Source organism: Cherax quadricarinatus, chromosome 49 (assembly GCF_038502225.1).
Source record: "Cherax quadricarinatus isolate ZL_2023a chromosome 49, ASM3850222v1, whole genome shotgun sequence".
In the NCBI taxonomy this organism is placed as follows: Eukaryota; Metazoa; Arthropoda; class Malacostraca; order Decapoda; family Parastacidae; genus Cherax; species Cherax quadricarinatus.
The window spans coordinates 8,571,000-8,595,739 of NC_091340.1; positions in this window are offsets into that span (position 1 = coordinate 8,571,000).

Genomic DNA, 24,740 nt, shown 5'->3' on the forward strand with positions numbered 1-24,740 from the left:
AATACCTGTGAACCTAGTTATTTCCTCAGAATCTGTTTGAAAAGTAGTATGTATGTTTTTTTGCCGGGCATACAAATTAGTTTGAAATGCAATGTGGTCTATCATGTCTTGAGCAAAAAAAGTCTGTAAAATAATCATATGCACACCTAACTCCAATAGGTTTTACATGTTTATATGCAGGCAAAGGTTCAGTCTGTATGTCCTCATTCTTCCATTGGGTGTCTCCTTGAGAAGCAAGATCATCTTGAAGCTCTTCTTCATCAGGGTACTCCTCCACAGTAATACATTTTTTCTTGTTCAATTTCTGCTTTTTGGCTGGTGGCTCAGCTTCCTCCTCCTCATCTGTTGACACCTCTGCATCTGGTGGCAAGTATTTATCATCAGTGTCCACCACTTCCAGGTCATCTGGGTCTTGATCCGAGTCACTATCATCCCAAACACAGACAAATTTCGACTTATCCTTGGAGGACTCACTGTAGAACAATTTCTGATTGATCTGGAAGGACAAAAACGTTCTGTACACACCCAGATGATTACTGAATTCATATATACACTACCAAATTTTATGGAAATATTTATATACTGAAACTTGAAAACATCCCCTAAACGGGCAGGACCGAGTGTGCTCGGTCTTTTGTTGCACTTTTTTCATTTGCATGGTGCACTCGTAATATGCTTCACAACTTATATATATATATATATATATATATATATATATATATATATATATATATATATATTATATATATATATATCAAAACATGACTAAACTATTCATTTACGCACTAGACACACAAATCAGTACTTACCGACATTGTAGAGGGTGAAATGCTTGAGTATATAAGGAGCACACAACGAAAAACATGAGTCTGGGCGACGCCAAGTTAGAAGTGTTTACATTCTGCTCTCTCGACCAATGGGAAGCAAGGAGACGCCATCACCGCTTAGCTGGAGCGACGGGATTATCAAAAGGGGGGGAGAAGGGTTGTGATTGGTCAGAAATAGAGAATGGGAACCCAGATGCAATGTTTATAGAGGTGATATTTTTTCGATTCCTGGATGGGAGGAGACCTACCAGGAAGTGTCACACCAGCAGTCCCATTGTCCCACGAGTGTTAGCTAAAAGTTAGTCAGTGTTTAGAGACCACACGCTGGGGGAGGAGCTCGAGAACTGGCCAGCAGCACCGTCAGGAGAGACTAGCACCACTAGAACCACTAGCACCACCAGCCTGGCGCTCAAGAATAACAAAAAACTGATATTCCTGATTGTTTTATTAAAATTACTTAAGGTTTTCTTTGAATATATTGGATTAATAACCCTCCAGGATAATAACCCTCCAGGATAATAACCCTCCAGGATAATAACCCTCTAGGATAATAACCCTCCAGGATAATAACCCTCCAGGATAATAACCCTTTAGGATAATAACCCTCCAGGATAATAACCCTCCAGGATAATAACCCTCCAGGATAATAACCCTCCAGGATAATAACCCTCCAGGATAATAACCCTCCAGGATAATAACCCTCCAGGATAATAACCCTCCAGGATAATAACCCTCCAGGATAATAACCCTTTAGGATAATAACCCTCCAGGATAATAACCCTCCAGGATAATAACCCTCCAGGATAATAACCCTCCAGGATAATAACCCTTTAGGATAATAACCCTCCAGGATAATAACCCTCCAGGATAATAACCCTCCAGGATAATAACCCTCTAGGATAATAACCCTCCAGGATAATAACCCTTTAGGATAATAACCCTCCAGGATAATAACCCTCCAGGATAATAACCCTTTAGGATAATAACCCTCCAGGATAATAACCCTCCAGGATAATAACCCTTTAGGATAATAACCCTCCAGGATAATAACCCTCCAGGATAATAACCCTCCAGGATAATAACCCTCCAGGATAATAACCCTCTAGGATAATAACCCTCCAGGATAATAACCCTCTAGGATAATAACCCTCCAGGATAATAACCCTCCAGGATAATAACCCTCCAGGATAATAACCCTCTAGGATAATAACCCTCTAGGATAATAACCCTCCAGGATAATAACCCTCCAGGATAATAACTCTCTAGGATAATAACCCTCTAGGATAATAACCCTCCAGGATAATAACCCTCTAGGATAACCCTCCAGGATAATAACCCTCTAGGATAATAACCCTTTAGGATAATAACCCTCCAGGATAATAACCATCCAGGATAATAACCCTCCAGGATAATAACCCTCCAGGATAATAACCCTCCAGGATAATAACCCTCTAGGATAATAACCCTTTAGGATAATAACCCTCTAGGATAATAACTCTTTAGGATAATAACACTCTAGGATAATAACCCTTTAGGATAATAACCCTCCAGGATAATAACCCTCAAGGATAATAACCCTCCAGGATAATAACCCTCCAGGATAATAACCCTCTAGGATAACCCTTTAGGATAATAACCCTCCAGGATAATAACCCTCCAGGATAATAACCCTCCAGGATAATAACCCTCTAGGATAATAACCCTCCAGGATAATAACCCTCTAGGATAATAACCCTCCAGGATAATAACCCTCCAGGATAATAACCCTCCAGGATAATAACCCTCCAGGATAATAACCCTCCAGGATAATAACCCTCTAGGATGTAGATTGAGACACTTATGCAGCATATGGAAATCTTTATTCAGGAAACGTTTCGCCACACAGTGGCTTCATCAGTCCAATACAAAGAGGAAGGCGTAAGGAGAGGAGGAGAATGAGGTAATCAGTCCCTCAACCTGGAGTCGATGTGTTCAGTCCATCAATCCTCTAGGATAATAACCCTTTAGGATAATAACCCTCCAGGATAATAACCCTCCAGGATAATAACCCTCCAGGATAATAACCCTCTAGGATAATAACCCTTTAGGATAATAACCCTCCAGGATAATAACCCTCCAGGATAATAACCCTCCAGGATAATAACCCTCTAGGATAATAACCCTCCAGGATAATAACCCTCTAGGATAATAACCCTTTAGGATAATAACCCTCCAGGATAATAACCCTCCAGGATAATAACCCTCCAGGATAATAACCCTCTAGGATAATAACCCTTTAGGATAATAACCCTCTAGGATAATAACCCTCTAGGATAATAACCCTCCAGGATAATAACCCTCCAGGATAATAACCCTCCAGGATAATAACCCTCCAGGATAATAACCCTCTAGGATAATAACCCTTCAGGATAATAACCCTCCAGGATAATAACCCTCCAGGATAATAACCCTCTAGGATAATAACCCTTTAGGATAATAACCCTCCAGGATAATAACCCTCCAGGATAATAACCCTCCAGGATAGTAACCCTCTAAAGTAATAACTCCAAAGATAACCACAATAACGGTCCAGGACCATGTTAACGCTCTTGGACCATGTTAATGGTCTTGGACCATGTTAACGCTCTTGGACCATGTTAATGGTCTTGGACCATGTTAACGGTCTTGGGCCATGTTAATGGTCTTGGACCATGTTAACGCTCTTGGACCATGTTAACGTTCTTGGACCATGTTAACGGTCTTGGGCCATGTTAATGGTCTTGGACCATGTTAACGCTCTTGGACCATGTTAATGGTCTTGGACCATGTTAACGCTCTTGGACCATGTTAACGTTCTTGGACCATGTTAACGGTCTAGGACCATGATATCGGTCCAGGACTATAAGAATGGTCCAGGTCATCGTCTGACAATGACCTGTCAGGAAACAACCACAACAACCACTACAACACCGCCAGCAACAACACTAACCACAACAACAGCCACAACAACCACTACAACACCGCCGGCAACAACACTAACCACAACAACAGCCACAACAACCACTACAACACCGCCAGCAACAACACTAACCACAACAACAGCCACAACAACCACTACAACACCGCCGGCAACAACACTAACCACAACAACAGCCACAACAACCACTACAACACCGCCAGCAACAACACTAACCACAACAACAGCCACAACAACCACTACAACACCGCCGGCAACAACACTAACCACAACAACAGCCACAACAACCACTACAACACCGCCAGCAACAACACTAACCACAACAACAGCCACAACAACCACTACAACACCGCCAGCAACAACACTAACCACAACAACAGCCACAACCACTACAACACCGCCGGCAACAACACTAACCACAACAACAGCCACAACAACCACTACAACACCGCCGGCAACAACACTAACCACAACAACAGCCACAACAACCACTACAACACCGCCGGCAACAACACTAACCACAACAACAGCCACAACAACCACTACAACACCGCCAGCAACAACACTAACCACAACAACAGCCACAACAACCACTACAACACCGCCGGCAACAACACTAACCACAACAACAGCCACAACAACCACTACAACACCGCCAGCAACAACACTAACCACAACAACAGCCACAACAACCACTACAACACCGCCGGCAACAACACTAACCACAACAACAGCCACAACAACCACTACAACACCGCCAGCAACAACACTAACCACAACAACAGCCACAACAACCACTACAACACCGCCAGCAACAACACTAACCACAACAACAGCCACAACAACCACTACAACACCGCCGGCAACAACACTAACCACAACAACAGCCACAACAACCACTAAAACACCGCCAGCAACAACACTAACCACAACAACAGCCACAACAACCACTACAACACCGCCGGCAACAACACTAACCACAACAACAGCCACAACAACCACTACAACACCGCCAGCAACAACACTAACCACAACAACAGCCACAACAACCACTACAACACCGCCAGCAACAACACTAACCACAACAACAGCCACAACAACCACTACAACACCGCCGGCAACAACACTAACCACAACAACAGCCACAACAACCACTACAACACCGCCAGCAACAACACTAACCACAACAACAGCCACAACAACCACTACAACACCGCCAGCAACAACACTAACCACAACAACAGCCACAACAACCACTACAACACCGCCAGCAACAACACTAACCACAACAGCCACAACAACCACTACAACACCGCCAGCAACAACACTAACCACAACAGCCACAACAACCACTACAACACCGCCAGCAACAACAGCCACACTTCACCACCATTAAAGTGGTGGCAGTAGTGCCTAATGCAGGCGGGTGGGGGGTGAGAGGTGTGGAAGGGATTAGTTCCAGGTGCATGGTGGTAGCCATGGTGGTAGTGGAGGGGAATGGAGGGGGGGGGTTGTCAGGTAGGCAGGTGTTGGGGGCTACACACCTGCATGACCGGTGTTGTGAAGGATTATTACGCTCGCTGTGTCAATTATGCACAGTGTAACCTCGCCTGGTGACGTGTTGACGCTAACAGTGCTGCCACCACAACCACAGTGACGTGTTGACGCTAACAGTCCTGCCACCACAACCACAGTGACGTGTTGACGCTAACAGTGCTACCACCACAACCGCAGTGACGTGTTGACGCTAACAGTGCTACCACCACAACCACAGTGACGTGTTGACGCTAACAGTACTACCACCACAACCACAGTGACGTGTTGACGCTACCAGTGCTACCACCACAACCACAGTGACGTGTTGACGCTACCAGAGCTACCACCACAACCACAGTGACGTGTTGACGCTAACAGTGCTACCACCACAACCACAGTGACGTGTTGACGCTACCAGAGCTACCACCACAACCACAGTGACGTGTTGACGCTAACAGTGCTACCACCACAACCACAGTGACGTGTTGACGCTACAAATGCTACCACCACAACCACAGTGACGTGCTGACGCTACCAATGCTACCACCACAACCACAGTGACGTGCTGACGCTACCAGAGCTACCACCACAACCACAGTGACGTGTTGACGCTACCAGAGCTACCACCACAACCACAGTGACGTGCTGACGCTACAAATGCTACCACCACAACCACAGTGACGTATTGACGCTACTGTAACCCCAACTATCACAATTACTACAACCACAACTACCACAATAACCACCACAACCACAATTACAACCACAACCATCACAACCACAACCACAGTTACATCCACTACAACCACAACTACCACAATAGCCATCACAACCCCAGCTACCACAATTACAACCACCACAACCACAACATCAAGTCTATATCCTCCCAGTTTCCTCTCCACAAGTGAGAGTTACGAACGATTTCTTTAAGTTTCGTGTTTTTTCGTGTTAATGTGAACGATTTCAAGTGCGGCGTACTGAAGCATATATACAGTACCAGGCCACACAGCCTCCAGGTATATACACCGAGAGTCGTGCATGTCTGTGTCTGTATATATACTGAGAGTATATTATATTTTTGAGATCTGCGAGTCCTTGATGTTCATGTGATCTGTGGCTCTGAATGATACTGGTACACTCGATAATAATAATAATAATAATAATAATAATAATAATAATAATAATAATCTTTATTTCTACACGTATATGTACAAGGTATACAAACTATAGGTGACATCAATGACATGCTACTTTATAGAAAGCCGCTTTTATGTACATTAGGTCAATTTTGTCTCCATGATGCGACCCACACCAGTCCACTAACACCCAGGTACCTATTTTACTGACAAGTGAACAGGAACAGCAGGTGTCTTAAGGAAACACGTCCTAATGTTTCCACCCGTACCGGGGATCGAGCCACGGTCCTCAGAGTGTGAGCTGAGGGCGCTAACAATCGATTTTTCACATGCAAGAAAGTGTATATACACAGAGATTTTTAATCCAAGTATTAGGTAATAAGTAGTCTTGACTGGTAGTAAACAAGTCACATACAGCCTTAATGACCCTGGTCTGGTACCTGGAGTTTACCTGGAGAGGGTTTCGGGGGTTAACGCCCCCGCGGCCCGGTCTGAGACCAGGCTTAAATCCCAGTAAACTTTCCAAGAGGAAATACAGGACATATACACCGAGAGATGTATATCTCTCAGTGTATATACACTGGTAGTTTACTTTAATCACTATTAAAGTATTCTTGAATGGTGGTAAACAGGTGACATGCAGCCTTAATGACCCTCACGTAATAGACAGACTTTAACCCAGTAAACCAACCATAGTAAACCAACCATGGTTTATAGCGACGGCAGCGGCAGCAGCGACTTCCAAGCTCAAATTCAAAGTTTATTCTCTATAAGGATTACAATGCTGAGTTTACAGAAATTTGGTTATTGTTTGGTTTACATGTAGTAAAATTGTGATTACAGAGTGTACCACTAGAACGCTTAGCATGGCTAGGCATTTCGGGCATACTTAGTTTTATTCTTAATTGTAAAATATTACAAATTATGAGGTAAGTTGGTATTATGGCTAAGTGACTAAATACTAGTTTGTGAGTTTAGCAATGTGAATGCTTTTGTTTTGGCACAGTACATAGTTTCAGTATTGGAGTATCACAGGATTCATTATTTTAAGACTGAGATTAATATTTCTGTTTATGGTCAAATGAGTGAGTGTAAGTGTGAACCACCAGGTGGTATTCGTGTAGTTAGTTGACGGGGTGTATCAGGGAGATAAGATGTTTTCTAATGGTAGTTTTGAAGGTGATGAATGTGTCTGCAGTTCTAGAGTTCTCAGGTAGGGTATTCCAGATTTTAGGGCCTTTGACATACATTGAATTTTTGTAAAGGTTTAGTCGGACACGGGGAATGTCGTAGAGATGTTTGTGTCTGGTGTTATGCCTGTGGGTTCTGTCACAACTATCAAGAAAGCGTTTTAGGTCAAGGTTGATATTAGAGTTTAAGGCCCTGTAGATATAGATTGCACAGTAGTAAGTGTGGATGTACTGGACTGGGAGTAAGTTTAGATCTATGAAGAGTGGGGGGGTGTGTTGCCAGGGATGGGATTTAGTGATTATTCTTACTGCAGCTTTTTGTTGGGTTATTATTGGCTTTAGGTGTGTTGCTGCAGTTGATCCCCAAGCACAAATAGCATAGGTGAGGTATGGATAAATAAGTGAGTGGTATAGTGTGAGAAGGGCATTTTGCGGCACGTAGTATCGTATCTTGGAGAGGATCCCAACCGTTTTGGATACTTTTTTGGCTATATGCTGGATATGGGTGCTGAAATTCAGGTTGTTGTCAAGGTATAAGCCTAGGAATTTTCCCCCATTATTTCTGGTAATTAGAGTGTTGTCAATCTTAATGTTAATTTGTGCATCTCCTGCTCTGCTACCAAACATAATATAGTAGGTTTTGTCAGTGTTAAGCGTAAGTTTATTGGCTGTCATCCAAGTCGATATTTTAATCAGCTCCTCATTCACAATGGTGTTGAGGGTGGCAAGATTAGGGTGAGAGATGACATAAGTCGTGTCATCAGCAAAGAGAATGGGTTTCAGGTGTTGGGATACGTTTGGAAGGTCATTGATGTATATGAGGAAGAGCAGGGGACCAAGGACACTTCCCTGCGGAACTCCAGTATCAAGTGGCCGTGTTGCTGATGCTGTGTCTTTAATGGTGACGTACTGATACCTATTAGTAATGTAAGATTTGAAATAAGCAAGCGCATGGCCTCTTATACCGTAGTGATCAAGTTTGTGGAGTAGGATGTCGTGGTCTACTGTGTCAAAAGCTTTTCTTAGGTCAATAAAAATTCCTAGTGGATATTCCTTATTTTCCAATGCTGTGTAAAGCAGATCTAGCATTTTTATGATTGCATCATTAGTGCTTTTATTTTTCCTGAATCCAAACTGGCAGGGGTTGAGTATGTTTTGAGCCGTTATAAATGAATACAGTCTCCTGTGCACGAGTTTCTCAAAGATTTTGGATAGCAATGGTAAGTTAGATATTGGCCTATAGTTGTTTAAGTCTGTAGGGTCACCACCTTTATGTATTGGTGTAACCCTTGCCATCTTGAGTAGTTTCGGGAAGGTGCTAGTCTCTAGTGACTTGTTAAAAAGTAATGAAATAGCATGCGAAAGGACATGGGCCGCTCGCTTGTACAGTAATGGTGGGACATGAGACAGATTCCCCGAGTTATTTTTAAGTGACTTTATGATCTCAATGACTTCCGTGGGCTCAGTTGGTGCAAGATAGAAGGAATTAGGGAAATTCCCATCTAGGTAGTCCCCGGCATGGGCATTGGTATGTGGGATTTTACTGGCGAGATTAGATCCTATGTTTGAGAAGAAGTCGTTTATCTTGTTAGCTGTGTCAGTGGGATGTAGTGGTGTTTCATTAGGTTTAGTTAGGACAATATTCTTGGTTTTTTCTCAGTTTGTGGGTCCCTAGAATCTGAGAGAGTGTTTTCCAGGTCTTTTTTATATCTCCTCTAGTGTCTGTGAATCTACTGGAGTAGTATAGTTGTTTGGCTTTTTTTATTACTTTGGTGAGAGCTGATGAATAGTGTTTAAGAGTATCTTTGTGTATTAAGCCCTGTCTATATTGCTTTTCATATTGGTGTTTCTTGTCAATGGATTTCAGAATGGTGCTGGTTAGCCATGGGCAACCAAGCCGTTTGTTTGTGATCTGTTTTGTTTTTATAGGACAATGTTTGTTGTATAGTCTAAGTAATTTGTTAAGAAAAATGTCTGTCCAGTCATCAATACCATTGGCCTTGGAGAATTCTGTAGGCCAATCAACAGTCTCTAGGTCAGCTGTGAACTTCCTTACTGAGGCCTCGTCATGGAGTCTAAATGAGACTTTGTTGTATTCAAGTGGTGGTTTACTAATGTTTGTCAGGAGGAAGGTAGGGTAGTGGTCTGTAGTGCTATCTGTGATTATCCCTGATTTAAGGGGGGCTAGTATATTGGTCCATATGTGGTCTATTATGGTTGCACTTGTCTCAGTGAGCCTGGTTGGTTTAGTTATTGTTGGTATGAGAAGTGTGTTGTTCATATTGTTGATGAAATCAGTTACAGGCTGATCATCTAGTAAGCCAAGGTTGATGTTGAAGTCTCCAGCTAAGAGAAGGTGGTGCTTATTCATTTGTCTGTTTGTTATTAGTGACTTTAATTTCTCACTGAAATTTGGGATGTTTGTGTGAGGTATCCGGTAAATGGCACCGATTGTTATAGGCGTCTTAAGGTTTTTTACAGTAAAATTAGCAAAAATGTATTCCCCATATTCATCACTAAAGCAAGTGGTGCTAAGACAAGATAATTGGTTAGAGTAATAGATTGCAATACCACCCCCAACTTGGTTTGGTCTGCAGTTGTGAATTGCTGTGTATCCTGGTAGAGGGTAGATATCTATTGTGTCCTGCTTAAGCCAGGTCTCAGTAAGAATAATGCAGGAGAAGGGTGTCTTTAGTGATTCAAGGAGTGCTAGGAGGTCATCATAGTGTTTGCTTAAGGACCTGATGTTGTAGTTAAGTACTGATAGACTTTTAGCATTGTTTAGGATAGTGGTGGCTTGTGATGCTGTGTAATAAAGGCAGTTACTTTCCAATAGGTTTTGATTGGGTGTCAGATTATGGAGGTTTAGATCAGGGTCAACGTGATCAATCATCTTCTAGGTTTAAATTATGGTTATTTATATCCTGAGTTGTGTGTTGAGTTCTAGTACTGATATCTGTAGTGGTAGGAAGTTTGGACAAGTATATAGCTTGAGTATTTTGGTCATGTAAGGTATAGTCACTACTACACATAATGAAGTTGATGTTGTCTATGTGTTGTGCTGGAATGAACTAAAGTACAACTAGGTATAAACTAGTAATATAAAAATACAAATTAAAAATAGAACAAGACTCTCACTTGTAATTGCACTAAGGTCTAATAATGACTTTTGTGGAGTCTATGTTTTGAGCTAGAATGAGCTAAAGTACAATAGGTTTAATCTAATAATATAAAAGTACAAATTAAAAATAGCACTAGTCTCTCACTAGTAATTGCACTATGGTCTAATATAGTGAATTTGGTATTGACTATGTATTGAGTTAGAATGAGCTATGGTACAACTGAATTTAATCTAATAATATAAAAATACAAATTAAAAATAGCACCAGTCTCTCACTAGTAATTGCACTATGGTCTAATATAGTGAATTTGGTATTGAATATGTATTGAGCTAGAAAGAGCTATAGTACAACTAGGTTTAGTCTAATAATATAAAAATACAAATTACAAATAGCACCAGTCCCTCACTAGTAATTGCACTATGGTCTAGTATAGTGAATTTGGTATTGACTATGTATTGAGCTAGAATGAGCTAAAGTAAAACTGTGATTAATCTAATAATATAATAAAGGAACAAGACTCTCAATTGTAATTGCACGAAGGTCTTATATAAGTTGTTTACAAGAATTCTCCAACTACCAGAGCTACCAATGCTCCTATGATGACCTAGTTACAAGCAAAACTGCACTACCCAACGTAGCACCCAGAATGATCAAAGATTACCAACAGTGAAACCTACAAATCGAAAATAATAGAGATCAAAGGAAGACTGCACACAAACCGAAAGCAACACCCCGCTGCCAGCCGAACAACGTAACCCTAAGCTTTGTATACTACAACTTCTTCTTAACTACAACAATTCCTGTAGTATTATGAGGCGCAATCTAAGAGGAAACAGCACCAAGGCCAGCAAGAAAACACCGAAAAATCAACTATTCAACAAGTGTAGCCAGGAGGACGCCGGCTCAGCAACCACCCCACTCACCACCACTCAAGGCCACACCACAACAATAACAACAAACATGGCTGCCACCAGCCCATCCTCCCCTCTCTTCCCCGGATTCAACCTACCAAGTAGTCTCTCAGGTATGACCAACGATCCAGATACCCTAAAGACATGCATCTCCAACTTAGCTATTGAAAATATGAATCTTCGAGAGACGCTAACAAAACAAGACACCAGGATGACACAACTCAAGAACAAAATCCTCAGTCTTGAACAAAAGTTATCAACACCAGGAATGACTAACTGTGACAAGACCATCCAAACAGTCATAGATAGCCATACCCAACAAATAATATCTCTTAATACAAAGGTTGAAGAAGCAGTAAAAGAATGGAAGAACAACTTAGATAACCAGTTCAGTGACTACTTTGCTCTCCAAGAAGATAAAACTGAACAAGATAAACTATCGGACGCAGTAATAGTTAACAGTCCACTTTTTCCCAGTGATATGAACCAAACAAACAGTAAAGAAATTACTCTGCAGATCATAAAGGACCAAACAAGTGTTATTGTACCAGAGTCTGAAATAAAAGAAGCCAGGTTACTAGGATCCCATGGTAGAAAAAGTGTTATGCTTAGATTCCACTCACATGACAGGAAAAAAGACTTAATTATTGCATCTATTAAAGTAAAGAAAGAGGTATACATAAACGAGTGTCTTACCAAAAAACGTCAGAACCTCCTGTATAGAGTCAGAAAACTTAAGCGGGAGAATAACGACACAATACACCAATGCTTCACACGGGATGGGAAAATTCTTGTTAGGAAAACAAATGTAGGTCAACTGTACACAATCACGAACGAGAATGATCTATCACGATTTCTCAGGGATACTAATCTTACAGAGAATAACTAAACAATGTCCAACTTAAAAGCCTACGTAGTGTAGTGTATGTTTTGCTCCATTATTGTTCAAATTTCATTGTACAATCTCTTAGTAATTAAATAATCAACTACCTCATTTTGTGATTTTACTAGTAAGCATAAGTCACCTTATGTGATTTTCTTATTTACTATTGTTCGCTTAAACATTAGCTGAATTGATACTTTCTCTGTCCATATTACTACCTCATATTTTTTTAAATACTATCAATTGGTATTACTTACTAAAATTAATAATTATCATTTTTACTAAAATTTCAATTTACTCTTAACATTTTTGACATTTAATAACCATTACTTGTCTAATTACCTTTACCTGTTTTAATACCACATTTACTATCTTAGATTACTCTTAATTACCTTGTACTGCCATATAACCAAGTATAACTACCAGTGCAATATTGAATGAAATAAACATTACTTTTTCACTTTTTTGTAATCATTATTACTTACTAAAATTTTATTAAACACCATATTTACTACCAGTCAATTTTACTTTTGTACATTAAACATTATCTTATACTTCCCATAACATTTTGTTGCCAAATTTTCAAGTTTTTATATTCAACCCCAACCTTTATATTATCCTTTGTACCTGTGTACCTGTGTACCTGTCTACCATCTTACTATCATATTATAACCAAGACATTACCATTGTTATTTTTTTACTATTATTCTTTTGGTACTTTAATTGTGAATTTTATTTTGTCAATTTAAATCTAGTTATAATCTTGATCTTGTCAACAACCTATACCAGACTCTAGTGCAATTGCAAGTACCATTTCAAATTGTATTTTTATATTATAAGTTTATATTATAAGTCCTACCATCTGTCCATTTAACTTTGTTTACCATTACTTAATTTTAGTCCCTTATATATTTTCTCCTTTATTTTAGCTTTATATAACTACCCTAGTTTATATATTCACAATTGTTAAAATAATCAAGGTGCTATTCTCAGGTGCTAAAGTAGAATAAGTTCACAATTTTGCCATTATATTCCAAAGCTCATTTATTTGATTACCACTTTATTGTTCACCACAACCTATATTAGTCCCTTTTATATTATAATTTTATACTATAATTCTAACTTTAAAAAATTACCTTTATAGTACTACCTACTATCATATTCCCAAGCTCCATTATTTGATCATCACTTTACTTGTATTAGTCCCTTTTATATTGTCTCCTTTATTTTATCTTCTACCTTAGCTCATTATTTTACATTTGTTAAATAATTCAGGTGCTATTTTTTAGCTTAAGACTATTTACTCTGTTTTATACTTAATTCTAACTATAGATTCACTACAAATCTTATGATTACAAGCATTGATCCTGATACCAACCTCTTATTTAATGACTTAAATGAATCAAACAGTTACTGTAATTACTACACTGCAGAACAATCAAAGGCACTTCTCAGTGCCAACAACAACATAACTATCTTTAACTACAATATCAGATCTTTAAGCAAGCATTACGATGACCTCATAGCATTACTAAATTCCTTACATGCCAATATGTCCATCATTACACTAACTGAAACCTGGCTAAAGCCTGATAGTACAGATGTCTATGCCATTCCTGGTTACACAGCCATACACAACTGTAGGCCAGACCAACAAGGGGGTGGCACAGCCATATACTACTCAGACCAACTAGAATGTATCACTAATACTTGCACAAGGGATGAACATGGGGAATATATAATAGCTAAATTCAAATCCAAATACCTACAAAAACCTCTCACATTGATAAACATCTACAGAGTTCCACAGTCAAACATTAGCCAATTTAGTCAAAACCTAGGAAGTATGATAACTGATGCACGCATGAACAAAGATCACTTACTACTCTCAGGTGACTTCAATATAAATCTCCTGCAAGACCAGGACCCACACGTTACTGAATTCACAAACACAATGAGTAACTGTATGTTACTACCAACAGTAACAAAACCTACAAGAGTTACAGAGACTAGTGTTTCCCTACTTGACCACATCTGGACCAACACCATATCCCCTTTAAAATCAGGCATAATTACAGATAATACCACAGACCACTACCCTACTTTCCTCATAACAACTCTTGGTAAACTACCCCAAGACACTACTAAAGTCACCTTCAGACTTCACAATGAGGCAGCCATTAATAACTTCACAACAGCAGTAGCAAACATTGATTGGCACACTGAGCTAGAAATCTATACAGATATTGACGAATGTATTAATAATTTTCTAAAAAAGACCCAATACCTCTATAACAAGCACTGCCCTAAAAAAACTAAACAGATGACAGCTAAGAGACTGAACAGTCCCTGGCTAACACCCAGCATTCTCAAATCCATAAATACAAAACACCAATATGAAAAACAGTACAGAATGGGTCACATAACCAGAGACCAAACAAAACGTTACTCGTCAATCCTAACCAGCCTGATAAGAAGGGCAAAAAAATTGTATTATGAGAACAGATTATCCAACTTACGAGGTGATATAAAAAAGACCTGGAAAACCCTATCAGAAATTCTGGGAACAAAAAAGATATCACGAAATAGCGAAATAAAATTAGCAAAATCAGATGAACCCCAACTCCCACCAACAGAAACAGCAAACAGACTCAATGATTTCTTCTCCACTATAGGACAAAACCTTGCCAATAAAATCCCAAGCTCAGATACCCCACCAAATGACTACCTCACCGGCAACTACCCGAACACACTGTTCCTAGCTCCGACTAACCCATACGAAGTCTCCCTTATTATCAACGCACTAAAAAACAAGGCAGGAGATTTAAATACCTTACCACCCTTTATATACAAAAAACTGTCACAAGTGCTATCACCAATCATTGCAACACTCTTTAACAAATCCATAGAATCCTCCACCTTCCCTACAGTACTCAAAATAGCAAGGGTCACCCCGATCCACAAAGGAGGAGACCAAACAGAGTTGAATAACTATAGGCCAATATCCAACTTACACCCTCTCTCAAAAATCTTCGAAAAATTAATTCATAAACGAATCTACTCCTACCTCATCTCCCAAAACATACTCAACCCCTGCCAATTTGGATTCAGGCCTAATAAAAATACTAATGATGCTATTATACACATGCTAGAACATATATACACTGCAATAGAGAAAAAAGAAGTCCCACTGGGGATCTTCATTGACTTACGTAAAGCTTTTGATACAGTTGACCATGACTTGCTCCACGTAAAATTGTCACACTATGGTATAAGAGGGCACTCCCTCAACTACCTCAAGTCATACCTCAGCAACAGAAGCCAATATGTGTACGCAAATGGGGCAAACTCTTCTGCGCAACCAATTACAGTTGGTGTCCCACAGGGAAGTGTCCTTGGCCCTCTTCTCTTTCTCCTATACATAAATGACCTTCCAAATGCTTCGCAATTACTCAAACCCACACTATTTGCAGATGACACTACATACGTCTTCTCTCACCCGAGCCCAGTCACGCTAGCCAATACTGTAAATACCGAATTACAGAAAATATCTACCTGGATGAGGACTAACAAACTTACACTAAACATTGACAAAGCCTACTTCATTCAGTTTGGTAACAGAGCTACAGATGTCCCTCTTAACATAATGATAAATGGATCACCTATCACAAAGCTAACAGAAGGAAAATTCTTAGGAATCCACCTTGATAATAGACTCAAATTTCATACACATATACAACAAATTTCTAAGAAAATTTCCAAGACTGTAGGCATACTATCGAAGATACGGTACTATGTTCCACAGTCAGCCCTCCTGGCCCTATATCATTATGGACTAAAATCACAAGGGTATTAAAAGAGGACAACATCAAAGCTGCTTTCATAGAAAACCTGGAAGCTTTCTACAACATATGGGAACATAAAAAGTCTGGGCTAAATGGTACTGCCCTTGATACTGGCCATGTAGTCACAAACTGTAAGGCTGGAGGTGATGTCCTGGTAGTCAGTAAATGTGGGGCTGATAGTGCTGTCCGGGGAGACAGTAATGGTGAAGCTGGAGGTGCTGTCCTGGGAGACAGAAATGGTGAAGCTGGAGGTGCTGTCCTGGGAGACAGAAATGGTGAAGCTGGAGATACTGTCCTGGGAGACAGTAATGGTGAAGCTGGAGATACTGTCCTGGGAGACAGTAATGGTGAAGCTGGAGGTGTTGTCCTGGGAGACAGTAATGGTGAAGATGGAGATCTTGTCCAGGTAGTCGGGAATTATACGCAGGAAGGAATACATATAAATGACCTCATAGGGGACAGGAGCCATAGTAGGGAAACAAGTGTAGTCAAAGATAAGATAAAACCAATATTGCAAACTAGAAATACCGCAGGAAATAGCAAACAAGAGGACTCCAATAGCAATAGTGAGGATAAATTACCAAAAACAACTGGTGGGAGCTCCATTGTTGGTGCTAGGGATGATAGAAGTAAGACAGGGAAACATGCACCAACAGGGAATACAGTCACAGAAACCCAAGGCAAGCGGAAACCAAGCCTGTGCACATACTATGCACTTGGTATCTGCTGGCATGGGAAATCTGGAAAAACAGATGGGACATGCAACTATGACCACCCTAGAAAATGCCATGCCCATATGACAACAGGAAAATGCAAACTCCCTTCCTGTAAGCTTTTTCACCCTGAAATGTGTACCTCTTCAGTACAGGAAAGACTGTGCTATAACTTAAATTGCCAGGCATACCATCTAAAGGGGACAAAAAGATACAAAACATCCAGGCCATGGGAAAACCTGGGTAGCCACAGCCACTCAAGAGGGAGAGGTTTTTTAGTGCCAGGAAGGAAAAAAAACTGGCAGGAAATGGCAGAAATCGTACACCAAATCCAGTCATTCCTGGAGTGGAACCACAGTCGATGGCCTCCACTCCAAACCAACAGATACAGATACTAATGCCGGAAAAAAAATCCCCCCCCCAGTACCAACAATACCACCAGTCCGATAACATTCTTCTTTGCAAATATACAGGGTCTAAAGCCAGCAACAAACAACAAAATACCTTTCATCCGTGGACTGCTTGCAGAGGCAAAGGCAATGTTCGCGGCTTTCACTGAGACCCACATAAAGGATCACTTGGACAACGAAATATGGATCCCAGGTTACAACCTATACAGATGTGACAGAGTGAACAGGCAAAAGGGGGGGGGGGTTGGCCTGTACATTGCAGAGTCACTTGTTTGCACAGAACTGCTTAATGCCTCAAATGATGTAGTGGAAGTTTTAGCAGTAAAGGTCGAGAACCAAAACCTAGTCATTGTGGTAGTCTACAAGCCTCCGGATGCAACATCCCAGCAATTCCAGGAACAGCTGTTAAAAATTGACCACTGTCTGGAAAATCTTCCAGCTCCTGCACCCAACATCTTGCTCCTGGGGGATTTCAACTTAAGGCACCTAAAATGGAGGAATATAGCAAATAATATTGTTGCAGTAATAACACCAGGAGGCAGCTCTGATGAAAACTCACACTCACACGAGCTTTTAAATCTCTGCACAAAATTCAATTTAAACCAGCAAATAATAGAGCCTACTAGACTGGAGAATACACTAGACCTCATCTTCACTAACAATGATGATCTGATAAGAAATGTCACCATATCAAAAACAATATACTCAGATCACAACATAATTGAGGTTCAGACATGTATGCGTGGAGCCCCAGACCGACAAAATGAGACTAGTCACGAGGGAGCATTCACCAAATTCAACTTCAATAACAAAAACATAAAGTGGGACCAAGTAAACCAAGTCCTAACCGATATAAGCTGGGAAGATACACTAAGCAACACAGACCCCAACTTATGCCTAGAACAGATTAACTCGGTGGCACTCGATGTATGCACAAGGCTTATTCCTCTAAGAAAAAGGAGGAGTAGATGTAAAATAGAAAGAGACAGGCGCTCCCTTTACAGGCGACGGAAAAGAATAACAGAGCGGCTAAAAGAGGTCAATATATCTGAAATGCGTAGGGAGACACTGGTCAGAGAAATAGCAAGCATCGAACTTAAGCTAAAAGAATCCTTTAGGAGTCAGGAATCGCGGGAAGAACTAAAAGCCATAAATGAAATCGAAAGAAACCCAAAGTATTTCTTCTCCTATGCCAAATCAAAATCGAGAACAACGTCCAGTATTGGGCCCCTACTTAAACAAGATGGGTCCTACACAGATGACAGCAAGGAAATGAGTGAGCTACTCAAGTCCCAATATGACTCAGTTTTTAGCAAGCCGCTAACCAGACTGAGAGTCGAAGATCAAAATGAATTTTTTATGAGAGAGCCACAAAATTTGATTAACACAAGCCTATCCGATGTTATCCTGACGCCAAATGACTTCGAACAGGCGATAAATGACATGCCCATGCACTCTGCCCCAGGGCCAGACTCATGGAACTCTGTGTTCATCAAGAACTGCAAGAAGCCCCTATCACGAGCCTTTTCCATCCTATGGAGAGGGAGCATGGACACGGGGGTCGTCCCTCAGTTACTAAAAACAACAGACATAGCCCCACTCCACAAAGGGGGCAGTAAAGCAATAGCAAAGAACTACAGACCAATAGCACTAACATCCCATATCATAAAAATCTTTGAAAGGGTCCTAAGAAGCAAGATCACCACCCATCTAGAAACCCATCAGTTACACAACCCAGGGCAACATGGGTTTAGAACAGGTCGCTCCTGTCTGTCTCAACTATTGGATCACTACGACAAGGTCCTAAATGCACTAGAAGACAAAAAGAATGCAGATGTAATATATACAGACTTTGCAAAAGCCTTCGACAAGTGTGACCATGGCGTAATAGCGCACAAAATGCGTGCTAAAGGAATAACAGGAAAAGTCGGTCGATGGATCTATAATTTCCTCACTAACAGAACACAGAGAGTAGTCGTCAACAGAGTAAAGTCCGAGGCAGCTACGGTGAAAAGCTCTGTTCCACAAGGCACAGTACTAGCTCCCATCTTGTTCCTCATCCTCATATCCGACATAGACAAGGATGTCAGCCACAGCACCGTGTCTTCCTTTGCAGATGACACCCGAATCTGCATGACAGTGTCTTCCATTGCAGACACTGCAAGGCTCCAGGCGGACATCAACCAAATCTTTCAGTGGGCTGCAGAAAACAATATGAAGTTCAACGATGAGAAATTTCAATTACTCAGATATGGTAAACATGAGGAAATTAAATCTTCATCAGAGTACAAAACAAATTCTGGCCACAAAATAGAGCGAAACACCAACGTCAAAGACCTGGGAGTGATTATGTCGGAGGATCTCACCTTCAAGGACCATAACATTGTATCAATCGCATCTGCTAGAAAAATGACAGGATGGATAATGAGAACCTTCAAAACTAGGGAGGCCAAGCCCATGATGACACTCTTCAGGTCACTTGTTCTATCTAGGCTGGAATATTGCTGCACTCTAACAGCACCTTTCAAGGCAGGTGAAATTGCCGACCTAGAAAATGTACAGAGAACTTTCACGGCGCGCATAACGGAGATAAAACACCTCAATTACTGGGAGCGCTTGAGGTTTCTAAACCTGTATTCCCTGGAACGCAGGAGGGAGAGATACATGATTATATACACCTGGAAAATCCTAGAGGGACTAGTACCGAACTTGCACACGAAAATCACTCACTACGAAAGCAAAAGACTTGGCAGACGATGCACCATCCCCCCAATGAAAAGCAGGGGTGTCACTAGCACGTTAAGAGACCATACAATAAGTGTCAGGGGCCCGAGACTGTTCAACTGCCTCCCAGCACACATAAGGGGGATTACCAACAGACCCCTGGCAGTCTTCAAGCTGGCACTGGACAAGCACCTAAAGTCAGTTCCTGATCAGCCGGGCTGTGGCTCGTACGTTGGTTTGCGTGCAGCCAGCAGCAACAGCCTGGTTGATCAGGGGCTGATCCACCAGGAGGCCTGGTCACAGACCGGGCCGCGGGGGCGTTGACCCCCGAAACTCTCTCCAGGTACTCCAGGTCCAGGTATGGAATTTGTGCATGGGGCTCAACAACAATTAACCATCACAGACCACTAATTACCCAACAAAAGGCTGCAGTTAGAATGATAACAAATTCTCACTACAGGCAGCACACTCCACTAATATTCAATACACTAAACCTACTCACCATACAAAACATCCATACTTATTACTGCACCTATTACATACATAGAACACTTAACTCTGATATTAACCCTCCCCTCAAACATCTCCTTGCCAACCTCAACAGAACACATGACCATAACACAAGGCACAGATCACTCTTTGATGTTCCTCGTGTCCATCTCACACTATGCAAAAACTTAATGCACAACAGACATAGCCCCACTCCACAAAGGGGGCAGTAAAGCAACAGCAAAGAACTACAGACCAATAGCACTAACATCCCATATCATAAAAATCTTTGAAAGGGTCCTAAGAAGCAAGATCACCACCCATCTAGAAACCCATCAGTTACACAACCCAGGGCAACATGGGTTTAGAAGAGGTCGCTCCTGTCTGTCTCAACTATTGGATCACTACAAGGTCCTAAATGCACTAGAAGACAAAAAGAATGCAGATGTAATATATACAGACTTTGCAAAAGCCTTCGACAAGTGTGACCATGGCGTAATAGCGCACAAAATGCGTGCTAAAGGAATAACAGGAAAAGTCGGTCGATGGATCTATAATTTCCTCACTAACAGAACACAGAGAGTAGTCGTCAACAGAGTAAAGTCCGAGGCAGCTACGGTGAAAAGCTCTGTTCCACAAGGCACAGTAGTCGCTCCCATCTTGTTCCTCATCCTCATATCCGACATAGACAAGGATGTCAGCCACAGCACCGTGTCTTCCTTTGCAGATGACACCCGAATCTGCATGACAGTGTCTTCCATTGCAGACACTGCAAAGCTCCAGGCGGACATCAACCAAATCTTTCAGTGGGCTGCAGAAAACAATATGAAGTTCAACGATGAGAAATTTCAATTACTCAGATATGGTAAACATGAGGAAATTAAATCTTCATCAGAGTACAAAACAAATTCTGGCCACAAAATAGAGCGAAACACCAACGTCAAAGACCTGGGAGTGATCATGTCGGAGGATCTCACCTTCAAGGACCATAACATTGTATCAATCGCATCTGCTAGAAAAATGACAGGATGGATAATGTGAACCTTCAAAACTAGGGAGGCCAAGCCCATGATGACACTCTTCAGGTCACTTGTTCTATCTAGGCTGGAATATTGCTGCACACTAACAGCACCTTTCAAGGCAGGTGAAATTGCCGACCTAGAAAATGTACAGAGAACTTTCACGGCGCGCATAACGGAGATAAAACACCTCAATTATTGGGAGCGCTTGAGGTTCCTAAACCTGTATTCCCTGGAACGCAGGAGGGAGAGATACGTGATTATATACACCTGGAAAATCCTAGAGGGACTAGTACCGAACTTGCACACGAAAATCACTCACTACGAAAGCAAAAGACTTGGCAGACGATGCGCCATCCCCCCAATGAAAAGCAGGGGTGTCACTAGCACGTTAAGAGACCATACAATAAGTGTCAGGGGCCCGAGACTGTTCAACTGCCTCCCAGCATACATAAGGGGGATTATCAACAGACCCCTGGCAGTCTTCAAGCTGGCACTGGACAAGCACCTAAAGTCAGTTCCTGATCAGCCGGGCTGTGGCTCGTACGTTGGTTTGCGTGCAGCCAGCAGCAACAGCCTGGTTGATCAGGCTCTGATCCACCAGGAGGCCTGGTCACAGACCGGGCCGCGGGGGCGTTGACCCCCGGAACTCTCTCCAGGTAAACTCCAGGTAAACATAAAAGGCCCTAAAATCTGGAATTCATTACCTGTAAATATAAAAGAAACACTACCTGTTTATAAATTCAAGTCTCTTCTCAAAGATCACTTACTCACCCAAAATCAAATAAATACTGAATAACTGAACCTTATAAATTGTATATCTTAAATGTTTCTCACAATTATATCACATAAATGTTAAACCTAAAACCCAATCTAACTTTATTATTTTTTAAATACACTACCTAACAGAATCCTTCATATGACTGAATGCAACCATATGACCTGTCTTTGTAATACTCATTTGTGCTTTATAGTTATCTGTTTACAATAATGTATTATCACTGATTTCATCATTGCTTAGTTAATTTTAAGCCAGCCCGAAATGCTATGCATAGTATAAGTGGCTTTGGCATGCTGCTCTTATCTGTATTTTTTTGTACCTCTGTATGTATGCTCAAATTGTTAATAAATAAATAAATAAATAAATAAATAAATAGAAGGTGAAGCAGTGTTTCCTCCTACACCACACAATTACCCCCAGTGTTAAAGAGACTCAGGGTTGTGCCGTGGTCTTGCCGTGGTTTACTGTGGTCTTGCTGTGGTCTTGCTGTGGAGGATTTCCTGGGTGACGTATACAGTTCTGACACAATCTCATTGCTACCACTCACTGCCGCTCCTGACACATTTCATACAATTTCCCCGGTCGTGTGGTCCTTATAGAGGATATTCCTCAACAGGAGGTGTGTTACGGGTGCAGTGTGTGGGTAGAGCGCCATGTGAATATTGTGGGTTTGTGTAGAGGCAGCTGGAAGTGGATTTATATAAAGAGTTTGCGGTCTTGTGTTTTGTGAGACTTGGGTGGCGTTGGTGATGGTGGGGCAAGTTTGAGCAGCATTATGTTTAAAAAACGTCGTTCTCAACTTAGTGATGGTAAGTTTTTAGGTTTTTTTATTATTTATTTACACTGTTTTCAATTTTTTTTAATGGTCTTGAGGGCACACAAGTTTCATGGACACATTGTTTTGATTTAAGCTGGGATAAATCGTTCAAGTCAAGCGCTGTGATAGTTCCATCTGGTTTTATTATTTTTGCAGTCATGTATTTATATCCGTGTTACTCCAGTTAAGATATAATAAGATTTTGTTGGGATTATTAACCCGTGGCAGGGAGGCTTAGCCACTAATGTCAGTGCATCATCGAGGACTGACTGTCTTATTTCCATTGTGGTCGTTTATTCTTGTCCCCCAGGATGCCACCCACACCAGTCGACTAACACCCAGATACCTACTTACTGCAAGGTGAACAGAGGCAGCAGGTGTAAGGAAATATGCCCGACACTTCCACTCGTCCGAGTATCGAACCCCGGTCCCTTATTGTAAGCTGAAGTGCTGGCCAGCCCCTTCATTTAATTCAATTATCAACAGTCATTTTGTATGCATATTCAAGGTTGAGGGGCACTGGTGGTGGGCTGTTCGTCAAAGGAGTTAGAGCTAACCTCTTCTTCCTCAGATCAAACCTGATCGTCCCATACGAATTTAGCGCTTCTCCATTTAATATATGAAGATCTCCTCAGCTCAACATTTGCATCGTTGAATGTTAGGATAGGTTAAGTAAGGTAATTTCTTACAGATATGCAATCTGCCATCAGCAACAGCCTCACTGATCACAGGCAGTTATTTAGCTCGTGCTAGAATACACGGTTTAGCGCTTCATTTGCATTGCAATTTTTCCCAGGATGCGACCCACGATAGTCAACTTACATCCAATTTACTATTTTCACTGTAGAATGCCTCAGTTTTTTTTTTTCCCCTGCGTTTTGGTTGCTACGTTGCTTTTACGACGTATTGGCATCCCGGAGCCCCGGGTGTAATATTCACCGAAGTGACCCAAAAGAGGAAACATTAGCCATCATTCAGTCAGTCATTGTCTTGCCAAAAATGTGCAGGTGTCATAGTTCAGATGACTCTACGAACTGCAACATCCTCACCCCTCGTTCAGAGTGCAGGCACTGTACTTCCACCTCCAGGACTCGAGTGCGGCTAACCGGTTTCCCTGTATCCCTTTATAAATGTTACCTTAACCTCACTCCAACATCTTGTCAAGCCGTGAAATCACTTGCCTCTACTCACTCCTTTCTATTCACATGTGCCTGCTGGATACTCAAGCCCCTAGCACCTGAAACCGACTTCACATCCTCTCTCCAACCCTTCCTGAGACGAGCTCTACCGTCCTCACTTTCACCTCAGATTTATACAGCCTCTTGTTCATATTAGTTTGATCTAGCCTCTAAATACCCAAACCATCATAACACCCTCTCCT